Below are 13,375 nucleotides of genomic sequence, written 5' to 3' on the forward strand. Positions count from 1 at the left end.
CCTCCGACTCCCTCCGACTCCTATTCTGACTCCCACTCCCACTCCGCAATCCCGCCGACGGCCACTTCGCTTCACTTCGAGCACGCGGTGCATTTGTTCCCATGTTTTTCTTTTTCTTTTCTCCCGCACTTCCTTAATACTATATAACTTTTTTGCGGCTACTACTGCTACAGTTTATCTCTTCACAATCAGCTATGCTTCGCTGCTACTAATGTTTTCCTACGCGCTCCTATGCACTATCTTATTTAACCTGCCAACAATATTGATTTCTTGTTATTTTCAAATAATTAATTCCATACTAAGGCCGATCCGTTGAGTGTTAATAAATAGAAGATCAGCAAAATTTAAACGCAGGAAAATAAAAAAGAGACAAAAATTCTAATACAGTTAATCTGGTTGGTTTGATAACCTTGGAGTTCGGTTATCCTACAGCGTCAATCGTGTAAATTGGGATTTTTTTATAACTTCAAAGTGTTGGAACAGAACGGAAGAATAAAAGATCAAAGAATATGACACATGCCTTTCTGTTTTGTTTGTTTGTGTGTTTTTTTGTTTTGGTTTGTTTGTTTGTTTGTTTTTTTCGACACGCGCACATGAAAATCAACTAGGGAAATATGGTAGTTGAAAAATATTATCAAAACGGTACCTGATAAATTACTTTTCGTATTGAAGAATTGATATATCCTGCGGTGGGTGGCCGTAATAAAAGGACATTCAAGAAAGGTATTCCACCAGGGAAATAAATGGATAAAGAGGTTCTGAAGTAAAAAAGAAATAGAGAAGTTTATTGAGAATATTTACAGAGACAGCATGATACGTTTTTAAGTGTTCCCGCCCAGGGAAGGCTCTCACAACCGGTGACCGGTGATAACGTTCTTTCGATAAAAAGTTCCGGCGGTGAATTGCTCATCTCGCCACAACATCCTCCCCAAGACAATTTCTCCCAAGAGAATTTGGCTTAATATCGTTTGCTTTTTGGCTTGGGGCTCAGCCGGTTAACTTTTCTTTTCACCCTTGTACTTTTTCTCCTTAATATCGTTTGAGTGGGTGGAGTTGGTGGAGAAGCTGGAACTCTCAAATCTGGAGTAAGTCCTGTTAAGGGTTGGGGAATATTAAAAAAATCATACAAAACCTCTAGGGGCAGGTCATTTTATTCTGCCTGTTTGTAGCCATCAGTGTGTCGAGGTCTTAGCTGATTTATATGCCTGCGACAGTCGAATTTATTACTTCTTACAGAATATAGCATGTGTCCGATTCTTTTCATGATAATCCCCTCCTCCCAAAAAATTTTTACACTCCTGTAATTCAGGAAGATTATTCTGTCACCAAGTTTGTAAAACCTTGTTGGAAAATTTTCTTTTGTTTTTGTTACTCTGGTTGCACATTTGTAAAATTCTGTCAAATACAAATCTGATTTTCCGTGCAAACATCAGTTCGGCTGGTGACGAACCGGTATCAGTGTTTGGGTTCGGAGTTATCCTGTACACCGATGAAAATTGTTCAAGAATCTTCTCGTCAGTGTCCATGCCTTGCTTTTTCTTCAAGGCTCTTTTGAATGTATCGAGGAACCTCTCTTCTAGGCCGTTTGACCTTCGGTGGTATATTGCCGTTGTTAAATGTTCAATGGCTAGATCCTTGCAGAATTCTTCAAATTCTTTGCTGGTAAATTGGGTGCCGTTTTCACTGACAATAGTTTTAGGCACGCCAAAACGACTGAAGAGAACTCTTAGTGCATCTATTGTACTCTTCGAAGTAGGGTGTTTGTATTTAAACACTTCTGGTCATTTTTGTGAAACTGTCGACGACCACTAAGAAATAATGTCTATTTAAAGGACCTGCATAATCGATATGTAACCGAGTCCACGGTGTATCAGTCTTTGATCACAGTTGTATCTGCACAGGTGGTGCCTTTGCTGCTAGCTGACACCCTTGACACTCTTACAAGTTTTTCAATATCCTCGTCCATCCTAGGCTAATACGTATATCCACGCATTCAAGCTTCCATTCTCGACATGCCTGGATGACCACTATGAAATTCTTTTAAAATTCTTCTCTGAAGCGTAGTCGGTATGACGACTCTGTCTGTGCATGCATCAAGGTTTGAGCACAAATGGAAAATGGTAAAATTTTAGGGTCTTTCTTTGATTTTCCATTTAGTTGCAACAAAATTTTCATTTTCACAATATAATCATCCTTTTCTGCTGCCTTATTTATTTCGTCTAGAGTCACTGGTAACTCTTGATTGTGTTGCACAGTAATCCGGAGAGTTCTTTTTCCTCTGTCAATGCAGCTATTACTGTGTCTTCCAAAGGTTTAGCACACTTTTTGATGAGCCTAGGCGGTCCATCTGCATGTCCGATATTTTTGGATGAAATATACTCCATTTTAAAGTTATAATTTAGTAGAATTATGCTCCATCGTTTGAGTCTGTTCGAAATGTGCGTTGGTATGCCTTTTTTAGAGCCAAAAAAAAGGCAATGAGTGCTTGTGGTCGGTTTGCAAAGTAAACATCCTTCCATGAATAAATCTATGGCATTTTTATGGCAAAAATAATCGCCAAGATTTCTTTTTCAATTTGAGAATAGTTTCTTTCAGCCGGCAAAAGTGATCTGGATGCATGGGCTATTGGCTTTGTTGATCCATCTTCAAGTTTATGGAGAAGAACTACTCCTACTCCGTAGTCACTTGCATCTGATGCAACAATCAATTCTCTGTGGATCAAAATGTGCTAAAGCTAAATGTGATAGCAGGCATTTCTTAATATCTTCAAACGCATTTTGGCATTCTTTTGACCAAATCCACTTTGTCCTTTTTTTAACAAATCATTCAATGGTGCTCTCACCTTATGCATGTTTGGAATATAAATACCATAATATTGAGCCAAACCCCCAAAAAGATTGTAACTGGACAACATTGTTGGGTGCTGGCATCCTCTCAATTGCTTCTGTTCTCTGAGGATCCGGTCTTCTGCCTTGGCTGTCGATAAATTGACCAAGATATTTTATCTGTTTTAAAAAGAATTCACATTTTTCGGCACTTAACTTGAAACCAAATTCCTCAATTCTTTGGAAAACTGCTCTGATGTGTTCCTAATGTTCCTGTACATTTTACTTTTGACAAGGATGTCATCCAAATATGCGATTGCAACATCTAAATCAGCAAGCATCGTATCCATTATTTGCTGAAATAGTGCTGGGACCACTTTTAATTCAAAAGGAAGTCTTTTTAGTCGGAAAAGTCCTAGATGTGTATTGAGACACAAATACTTAGAACATTCTTCAGTTACTTTTACCTGAAGGTAAGCTTCCGATAAGTCGATTTTAGAGAAAATTATTCCTTCATTAAGCTTTGTAAAACTGTCTTAAGGAGATGGAAGTGGATAACTATGATCCATCAGACAGTCATTAAGGCCTGTAGAAAAACCGGCACATACCCGAATATTCTTATTTTTCTTTTTAACATACACAGTGGGGCTCGCCCACTCAGAATAGTCAACTTTTTAGACTACACCATTCTTCTGTAGGCTTTTTAGTTCAATTTCAATATCTTCTATTGAAGAAAAAGGCACATTTCTTTTTGTCTAAAAACAGGTTTCACATTCTGTTTTAATTCACAATTTACTTCAGTTTTGGTACACACTCCTAATCCATCTGAAAAAAACTTTGGGGAATTCACTTTTTAACACTGCCATAAAATTGTCATTTTGTTTGGAATTTTTATTTTCCAACGCTCTTAAATTATTGCAAAATGAATTTATGGGTAGCTCCCATAAATCAATCAAAACAATCCAATCAATTCCAAAAAGGCAAGAATTTATTCCTGGAACAACTGAAAGGTTTGAGGAAAAAGTTTTCGATCCAAAAGAAACACTGCAATTAAATTCTCCCATGAATTTTAATCGCTCTCCGGAAACACCTTTTGCAATTTTTTGTGTTTTTCTCAGTTTTGGACCACCAATTCTCTTCAAGGTCACTTCGTCGATAATTGATATGTCGCTACCTGTGTCTAAAAGTAACTTCACTGAGTGACCATTTATTTGTGTGTGAACGAATTTCCGTTTCCATCCTTGCTTTATTTCTTCTTTGGACAAGACCACATTTACTTTTGGCTTCCATTTCTGTCTTTTGTCTTTGCTTAGTTCGGCAGTGGGATGCCCGGTGTCCCACTAGGCCACATTTGGTACAACGTTGGTCTTTATAAGGGCAGTTTTTTCTTAAGTGCGAACCCGCACAACTCCAACATTGAAAACTTTTCCCTTGGTCTTTTGGAAATATCTTCTGTTTTACTACCTGGACTTGGGATGTGACTTTTCCCTCTATCATCGTAGTGCCCCTTTTTACATTTATCATTTTTTTTACATTCTTCTGTCACCTTTTGCAAGTTCATTTCCGGGTCTTGTTCCATGATTTATAATATCCTTGTCCTTCGGTGCTGTCAGTCCCTGGACAAATATGTAGCACTTAAACATGTCCACTGATAAATCCTTTAATTTAAACAGTTCACACTGGACGTTGTCTTTGCACGCATATGTGACAATGTTATCAGTTTCGTCTTTTGACACCTATGTGAAAAAGACTATTTTTTTCACCGAATATAACACGCAAAATTTGCACCGTTTCAAAAAAAGAGATCTCTTCCGTTTTTTAGGCAATATCAAATTCGTGAATTTAGTATTTCCTTCTGTGCCATTTTTTGGAGAAATAGTGTTATTTTTTCCTCATCCGGCCACTTCTCGCACCGTTTGGAAAATACCGTGTCAAACCTACGATAATAGGCTAGAAAAGTGTCAGCTTTTTCTGGGTCATATTAAAACTCTGAAAGCGAGTTCGCTATACCCTCAGCCGAAAAAAATCTGGATGCACCCTCCTTAAATTTTTCTGACAAAATCGTTTCACAAAATAAGCGATTATTTGTCGGTTGTTGTATTACAAGAGTTTCGAAATGTTCTTGCTGAATTAGCATTTGTTTTTGAAAATCCATTTGGGCTTTTTGTTGAGCGATTAAACTCTCAGTTAACGTTTTCGTCAACGTCGCTATTTGTTTCGATGTCATTTCCTTTTTAAATGTAGCAATAGCAAGTTAACATATACGACAGAGAAGAAAGAAAAAATATTGTTCAAAAACAAGATGTTTATTTTCACAGAAAATTGTCAACACATAGGAAAGTCCCGAAAAAAAAAATCACAGTTAAAATAACACTTGACAAAATTTCAAGAGACTCTTTTTTCGTCTACTTCAGTAGACACACGTAAACTTCTTTTTAAAAAAAAAATCTTTATTAAATAAACACAGATTCCTCAGTATTGTTCATTTGTTGTTTTTTATCATATTAACCAAATACAAAAAAAAACACGTCCGTTAATCATGATGAAAGTCACAATTTACACACACACACGCGCGCGCGTTATATAACGTCAACTCCTTGGGAGTTTAAAAAGAGAAAAACGGAGTTTAACTCGTCAATAATATAAAAATTATTTTTTACTTGCGTAAATTTGTGGCAGACACCAGTCTTTGGCTTTCTAAGAAGCTTTTTCTTCAATTAAAAGTGAACTTTGTGAACAAGAATTTTCATAATGTTCTCGGTTACCATGTGTTTTTTTTGTTGTTTTTTTAATGAATTTACAGTTCGTATCTCATCTTCGTCGCCAGTTGATATATCCTGCGGTGGGTGGCCGTAATAAAAGGATATTCAATAAATGTATTCCACCAGGGAAATAAATGATTAAAGAGGTTCTGAAGTAAGAGAAGTTTATTGAGAATATTTACAGAGACAGCGTGTTACGTTTTTAAGTGTTCCCGTCCTAGGAAGGCGTTCACAATCGGTGACCGGTGATAACGTTCTTTCGATAAAAAGTTCCGGCGGTGAATTGCTCATCTCGCCAAAACAAGAATATAAAACGAAAATTAAATATGGCCGAGCAACACTTTAATAAAAATAAAATTAATTTACGCTGTTATAGATAATCAATCGATGAGTCTTAGTGGTTCAGAACAATATACACCGAAAACTGAATAAAGGGGTCGGGCAAAACTTGATAAAAAATATAATTAATTGTAAAAAAAATGACGAGTTTTAGGTCAGTAACTGAAAGAGAAATCAGATTATGACCGATTTCAGTGGGATGAATTTAGTAAATCAGCTCGTTAATTTTCCGTAATTTTAGATGTAGGTTAATATTTTAATTACATGCACGTCCTTCAAAAGTTGTAATTTAATTTTATTATTAAACTGCAGTTTTCTCGCAGAAATTTCCAGTGTTTTTCTTTCTTTTCTATCTATATACATAAAACAATAGATGTAGGTGGGTGTGCATGTTTGTAAAACTATATTTAACCGATAAACTCACCTAACAATTCCATTAGAAGAAAATAGTAATAATACGCAAAGATTGGTTTATATCGAGTCAAATCTTTATTTGGATGAATGAATAACGACTACACACACACTCACACCCAGGCTCACAGGTACACACACAAACACACTCACACACACACAAACACACACGCATATATATATATATATATATATATATATATATATATATATGTTTCCGACATGATTCTACTACTTCAGCGCATGCGCAAACGTAATGATGGCTTGAAGGTTTCAATTTTAAATCATTCTTAGCTTAATCGGTAGTGAACGCGGCTGGAGCATTAAATGTATTTTTTACATGGAGGTCACCACTTATCAAGGCCCGGAATCCAATCGTGGATAAGGATGATGGCGTGTACAGAAATCAATGAGATAGTATTGTAGTAATCATTAGTATTGCAGATTTGATAAAGTGTCTTACTTAAGGGGGCGATTCATCAGGAATTTGTTTATGTTAAACTTGAAGACATTCAAGGTGTAGTCAGGTGGGAAACAGGCAAACGGAAGAGAGTTCCATAGGAGTGCAGTTCTAAGAAAGAAGCTTTGTTCATGGAACCTACGTTTAGGTTTAGGCACAGATAAAGAGTGGGGAAAATTGCTCACAGTGGTTTCACTAGACGGGTATTTTTCGTGAACGATTGGAGAGGGGAGGACCAGAAATTGGAGCTCAGATGAGCACGTGACATGGAAATAACGATAAAACAAAGACGGGCTCGCAACGTCTCTTCTGTGGGAGAGAGGTTGAAGGGAAGAGAAAAGAGCATCCCACCACTAAGCCACGAAGTCTATTTTGTACTCTATCAAGGCAAGATAGGCTGTTTTTAGCAGCTCCAGCCCAGATATGGCAGCAGTACTCCATCCTTTGACGTACTTGGCTTATATACAGATAGAGAATTTCATCAGTAGTGAGTATCTTCTTGAGCGATAGAAGGATCCCACCATTTTCCTAGCGACCTGAGACAACAGACTTGATGTACGTGTCCCATTTCAGATCAGGAGTAAAATCCAATCCAGAAGCTTGTCAAAACATGGAGCCTCTCCAAGACCGGAGCCATCCATTTCAATTGATGCTAGATGGGGATCAGAGCGTTGATGATGTAAAATTAGAAACTTGGTTTTAGATGCATTAAAAGTAACCAGCCGTCTTTCCCCACTGTATCACGCGCTCAAGATCAGAAGAGAGAGAACCAGAGAGAACTTTGTAATGTAAGGCCTTTGATGCGTTGCCATAGATGGTCGTGTCATCAGCATAGATGTCACCGCATGATTTAAGTCTGTGTTTTGGGAGATCATTGATGTAGATCAGGAAGAGAGTTGGACCCAGGATGGAGCCCTAAGGGACTCCAGCATTAATAGTTTTGACTATGATTTCTGCCCATCAACCACTACTCTTATGAGCCTATCAGAGAGAAATGATTTAATAATTGCGAAAACATTCCCAGTAATACCGTAGCTGGAAATCATGTGAAGTAGACTCTTATGTCATTCCTTATCGAAAGCCTTTGGCATTTCAAGAGCAATTGCCTTAGAAAGGAAGCTTTTATCGATAGATCCACTAATCCTATGAGATATAACTGTTAGCACATCTGCTGTAGATCAAGCAAAACGGAAACCGTATTGCATGTCATTAAGAAGGTTATTTCTGCTGAGGTGGTTCGCTGCTTATTTATTTAATAAGGATTCCAGCAGCTTACTCATGACACACTAGAGACTTATTGGTCTGTACTGATGGGGAGATGACTTATCACCTAAATCTTAAATACAGGGCATACTTACGAGGTTTTTCAGGGTGTTGGAAGTAACTTCTCCTTAAGGCCCCGCTTAAACAGTTTTGTACGTATGGGAGCAAGTTCAGGTTGAAGCTTTTTCAACACTATAATTGGAATGCCGTCTGAGCCAGTTGCTTTACTGGAAGCAAGGTTCTTAATTAGCTTGGCGATATAGCTTCTATATAATAAGTAAAATATTATATTCCGTAGTGAAATAAGGGCTAAATAAGAAGTCGGCATAAATTACATATATATTTAAGCGTAGTTTACGGGTGGGTAAAGTCAGGCGCTCCTGCTGATTTATTATAACAATTTACAGATATAAGATTTGAGAGAAAGCGAGATTCTAATCAGAAAATAGCTACAGAGGATCACCACTTATCAAGACCCAGAGGCTACTCGAGGGCAAGGGTTTGAGAGTGTAGAGTAGTCAATTGGACAATGTAGTAATCGTTAGTAATGGGAATTCGGTAAATTTGTTTAGTGGAACGGCTTATCAAGAACTTGTTTACGTTGGACTTGAAGACAAGCATATTGTAGTCAGCTGGAAAGCAGGAAAACGGAAGAGAGTTAAACAAGCGTGCAGTTCTAAGAAATAAACTTTGTTCATGGAATCTAAGTGTAGGGTTAGGCACAGATAAAGAGTGGAGGGAATTATTGATAGTGTTTTCAGCTAGACGAGTGTTTCTTGTGAACGTTTGGCAAGGAGAAAATACAGATTTAAGCTCAGTTGGCATGAAAATAACGATTTCAGATTATTATTATTATTATTATTATTATTTTTTTTTTTATTATTGTTGTTATTGTTGTTATTATTACTATTAATATTATTATTATTATTATTATTATTGAAATGTAGAATTTTTTAATATTTTTTATTTTTACTATTAATGTTATTTTTATTATTATTATTTATATTATTGTTATTATTATTATTATTATTATCATATTTAGTATTGTTATTTTTTATTATTATTATTGTTATTATTATTATTATTATTATTATTATTATTATTATTATTATTATTATTATTACTGAAATATAGAATTTTTGAATATTTTTTATTTTTACTATTATTATGTTTATTACTATTATTATTATTATTGTTGTTGTTGTTATTATTATTATTATTATTATTATCATCATTATTATTATTACAGAAATGTAGACATTTTTGAATGTTTCTTTTATTTTTACTATTAGAGATGTAGAATTTTTGAATACTAAATTTTCAGAGAGAATTCTTTAATATTAAAGGAGAATGTGAAAAGATGCAACATTTAGAATTGGAGTCGCAATAGAATATTTGCGAATTGAATGTTTAAACAAGATTAATAAGTTAGCAGAACAAAAACAAATTCACAGTCAATTGCTTAACAGTAAAAGAATGGCATTTTACATAGTCATCAAAGACTGACAGGGTCAGCTACATGAGTCTTGCCGTCAGAGAATCAAAAGAAGGATTTTAATTTATACCCGTAGTCAGAGAAATAGACTTGGAGTTTGAGAGTCTGTTAGTTAAAGCATCCACAGAGGAAGTCGGTAGAAAGGGGAAAGTGTTAGCTCAGTCGTGGGAGATGTTCGAAGAATTAATTAGAAACAATGTACGACTCTAGCTATAAAGCGTTGGAGACTCTAAAGAGGCTCCACCATGTGAATATATATATATATATATATATATATATATATATATATATATATATATATATATATATATATATATGTGTGTGTGTGTGTGTGTATATGTACTCGATGGCATACAGTCCTGTTTCGTTGTATCACAACTAATCAGTGCCGTTATACTAGCATCTCTCCCAAGCTAGAACCATTGCGTTTGTAGTCACCAATTCTACGATAAACCCACGGCAGATGTCTATTTTTAACAAACATCCGTCCACCACTTTTATAGTGCTCAAACCGCTTAGCCATACAAAAACAGCGAGCCTAGCATTTTTCAGCCAATTAAGTAACGGATGAGATTATTTACGATACTACTCTACCCAAAGAGGAAGGGCTTAAATATATTTTTAGTAATAGGTATACATTTATGCACGTAAATAATATGTAATAAAAATTAATACGTGCGTCCCATAAAAATAAGGAATATGAATAACATGAAGAATTGATGACTCTTAAAAAACCGTTAATTTAATGTGAAAAAAACTTACAGCGAGTCAAATTGGTAATATTGCTAATACATATATACATATATACATATATATATATATATATATATATGTATATATGTATGTATATATATATATATATATATATATATATATATATATATATATATATATATATATATATATATATAGGTGTATATGTACAAATTCAACAGTCTTGTCATGTCCCCCATCAGGCATCAATTGAAATGGATGGCTCTCGTCTAGGAGAAGTCTCATGTTTTGATAAGCTTCTGGGTTTATCCTTTACTCCTGATCTGAAATGGAACACGTACATCAAGTATGTTGCCAATGTCGTTGAAAAGATGGTTGGATCCTTCTACCGCTCCAGAAGATATCTCACTACTGATCAAAGATGGAATACTGCGGCCATATCTGGGCTGCTAAAAATAACCTATGCTTCCTTGACGGAGTACAAAATAGACTTCCTGACTTAGTGGGGGATGCCCTTTTCTCTACCCTGCAACCTCTCTCCCACAGAAGAGACGTTGCGAGCCTATCCTGGTGTTATCGTTATTTCCATGGCAGTTGTTCGTCTGAACTCCAATCTCTGGTCCCTCCTCGACAATCTTTCACGAAAAACACCCGTCTAGCTGAATCCACTGTGAAAAATTTTCCCCGCTCTTTATCTGTGACTAAATCAAAACGCGGATTCCATGAACAAAGCTTCTTTCTTAGAACTGCACGCCTGTGGAACTCTGTTCCGTCTGCTTGCTTCCCACCTGACTACAACTTGGTTGTCTTCAAGTCCAACGTAAACAAATTCCTGATGAACCGCCCCTTAAGTGAACACTTCATTAAATCTCCACACTAACGTACTGTACTTGCAATAACTCTTATCCCTGACTGGCTTCCGGGCCTTGATAAGTTGTAAGCTCCGTGTAAAAAAAAAAGAAAACATGCTTTATATTTAATTTCATGAAGTCGCTAATCTCATCATCGCAACCCACAGACATTTATTAACTTGGTTGCTGACAAAAACAAATCACGGTACTGATTTTGAATACAGCTATTTTCGGCAACTATACGTTGAGAAGTTGTTGCACAGACTAAGGTATGTGTCCTGTTGCTGGTATCCCCATAGTAAAATTTTAACGTCAGGTGAAAGAAGCGTCTCCCAAGTCTTAATTATATGGTTCTGAACTGTTCGATTTCATATAAAAAGCCACACAAGCAGATGAACATTTGCACACACACAGTCACGCATCACTCTTAACGATGAACATGTTTTAAATACCTCATGGAGACACAGATATAACCGGAGTACCTATACGGGCGTTACGGAAAAATAGTGAAACTGTGGAGACTCTCATATGGATATAGCTATTACTGCCTCCCTCATCATCATCATCATCATCATCATCATCATCATCATCATCATCATCATCATCATTATAACAATCAATCAAAACATAACCATCACTATCATAATTATCCTCAGGACCATCACCAATAGTATCAGCGCCAATACTCTCATCAGTATCATTATCAAATTCATTATCGTCACCACCATCATCAACATCATTATCATCACAACTATAATCATCATTATTAACATCATCATAATATTTGCCATCATCCCAATAATTATTTTCATCATCACCATGATGATCATGATCAACGTCACCACTATTACTATCCGCGTCATCATAGTCATTATCATAATAAACACTACCGTTACGATCAGCGTCAAAATAACCACCATCATCGCATCTAAAACCAATCTTCTATCCTTACATCATAAACGCTCTGTTGCCCATATGACATCAATTTAAATGAATTGCTCTCTAGGGGAGGCTTCGTGTTTTGATACGATTCTGGGTTTGACCTTCACTTCCGATCTAAAATGGAACACATATATGAAATCCGTTGCCAAGGTCGCTGTGAAAATCGTAGGATCCTTCTGGCGTTCTAGTGGGTATCTCACTCTTGATGCAATTCTCTGCCTTGATATAAGCTAGGTATGGCCAATGATGGAGTATTGTTGCCAAATCTGAGATGGAGCTGCTAGCAGCAGCTTATCCTGCCTAAACAAAGTCCAAAACAGACTTCGTAGGTCAGTGGGGGATGCCCTTTTCCCTTCCCTGCAACCTCTTTCCTACAAAAGAGACTTTGCGAGTCTATCTCTTCTTTATTGTTATTTCTATAGCAGGTGCTGGTCTGAGCTGAAGTCTATAGCCCCCTCCCCCGCTAGCCAAACTTTCACGGAAAACACTCGTCTCTCCAGAATCACTACTAGTAGTTTCCCACACTCTTTATCTGTGTCTATACCTAAATGTAGATTCCATGAGCAGAGCTTTTTCATAGAACTGCACGCCTGTGGAACTCTCTTCCGTCGGCCTGGTTCCCAGCTGACTCCAATCAGATTCCCTACACGTCCAATGTAAACAAGTTCTTGGTGAACCGTCTCCCTATATAATCCAACTTAAAAAAATACTAGTACCTATGTTAAACACGCTATAATCACATTTACTAATCTATATCCATTAACCCTTATCTTCGATTGACCTCCGGGCCTTGACAAGTTGTTATTCTTGTGTTAAAAAATCATAATATTAATCATCATCATTGTCATTATCTACATCACAATCAACAACATTACCGTCACCACAATAATCAATATTATAATCATCATCATCACGTGCAACCTCACTATTAAAAATGATGGCTTTTAATCAGTCCCAAAGGAGGAATTCCTACCTGGTTCCATTTCACTTTCTTATAATATCACGATAATCAGTGGATTCAGTTTGTTGAGAATTCTTTCTCAACATCGGATACTGACTTTCCACGTGTCTCTTTCATTGCTTCGAGGTAAACACAGTCGCTTTACAGACTCATGTATACTAAGGAGTGCCCTGGCTTTATATGTTTAATCGTTTATTTTTCTAGATTTCTGTCTGATTCAAATGTTTTAAATTTATTTTATTAAGGCAGGCGTTGATCATAAGGCGTTCAATTATGTTGTTAGCCTTTTTATTTCTTAATTATACACTACGCATATTTCACTACAATAATAATAATAATAATAATAATAATA

The sequence above is a fragment of the Euprymna scolopes genome, chromosome 38 (assembly GCF_053919585.1).
Source record: "Euprymna scolopes isolate OS-2025 chromosome 38, ASM5391958v1, whole genome shotgun sequence".
In the NCBI taxonomy this organism is placed as follows: domain Eukaryota; kingdom Metazoa; phylum Mollusca; class Cephalopoda; order Sepiida; family Sepiolidae; genus Euprymna; species Euprymna scolopes.